At 55.0% G+C, this 865-nt stretch overlaps 1 non-coding gene across 1 annotated transcript; it reads right to left on the bottom strand.

The window, feature by feature from the left end:
* Positions 1–241: 241 nt before the first annotated feature.
* LOC122929860 lies at positions 242–327 on the bottom strand. Its single transcript, XR_006388075.1, has one exon. It is a non-coding gene; the product is annotated as a small nucleolar RNA SNORD71 (small nucleolar RNA).
* Positions 328–865: the final 538 nt, after the last annotated feature.

Consider the following 865-nt stretch of genomic DNA (forward strand, 5'->3'; position numbering starts at 1 on the left):
TTTCACATTTTTTTATCAGTTCCCTCTTGGATCTTGAAGATCCAGTGGGGCTGATAGTTGTACTATACTTTGCAATGCTCTTGCATTCCAAAGTATAATACCTCCAGATTGCCTGTAGGTGGCAGCACTGGACGCCTTTGCCATGGTAACCGGACGCTTTTGCAAAGCGTCCGGTTGCCATGTCAACCATCGGGTGCTGCAATCACAGCGCTGTAGCCCCGATGGTAGAGAGAGCGGCATCTATGGGGTTACAGGAGAGTGTCAGCATAGAGCTGACACTCTCTGCTGATGGCGGCGGCTCAGTAATGGAGCCGCCTCCATCACACACAGAAGGGGGATCGGGGGCGGCGCTGGAAAGGGGGCGGTCGGGGGGTACTGCCTACAATATTGAGGGAGGCTGGGGCAGGAGGGGCGGCTAGAAAATGAATGCATGGGGCAGGGAGGGGGCGGACCGCATCAGGGCAGGAGATGAGCGCAGGAGGCAGGGGAGGGGCACAGAGGGGCACCAAGGGCTTGGAGGGGCACAGATCAGGGGCATGAGGAACACTATCTGCTTTCAGGCTCTGATCTGCAGAGCGCAGATCAGAGCCTGAAACCGGCATTTTTTCACTGCCACGATCCGATTGGTTAGTCTGCACAGACAAACCAATCGGATCGATTGCCGGCAAGGGGTCACTCTGATTGGTCCCTTGCCGGCATTACTGCACTCTATGCTGTCCGTGACAGCATACAGGGCAGGCGCAGAAGCTTTAATCCAAGCGCTTTGCAGCGCTTGGATTAAAGAGTTGCCAGAACGTTTATATACGTGGTAGCTGCACGGGGTATGTGCAGCTATCACGTATATATACAGATTGCGGTCGGGAAG

Source organism: Bufo gargarizans, chromosome 2 (genome assembly GCF_014858855.1).
Source record: "Bufo gargarizans isolate SCDJY-AF-19 chromosome 2, ASM1485885v1, whole genome shotgun sequence".
Classification (NCBI taxonomy): domain Eukaryota; kingdom Metazoa; phylum Chordata; class Amphibia; order Anura; family Bufonidae; genus Bufo; species Bufo gargarizans.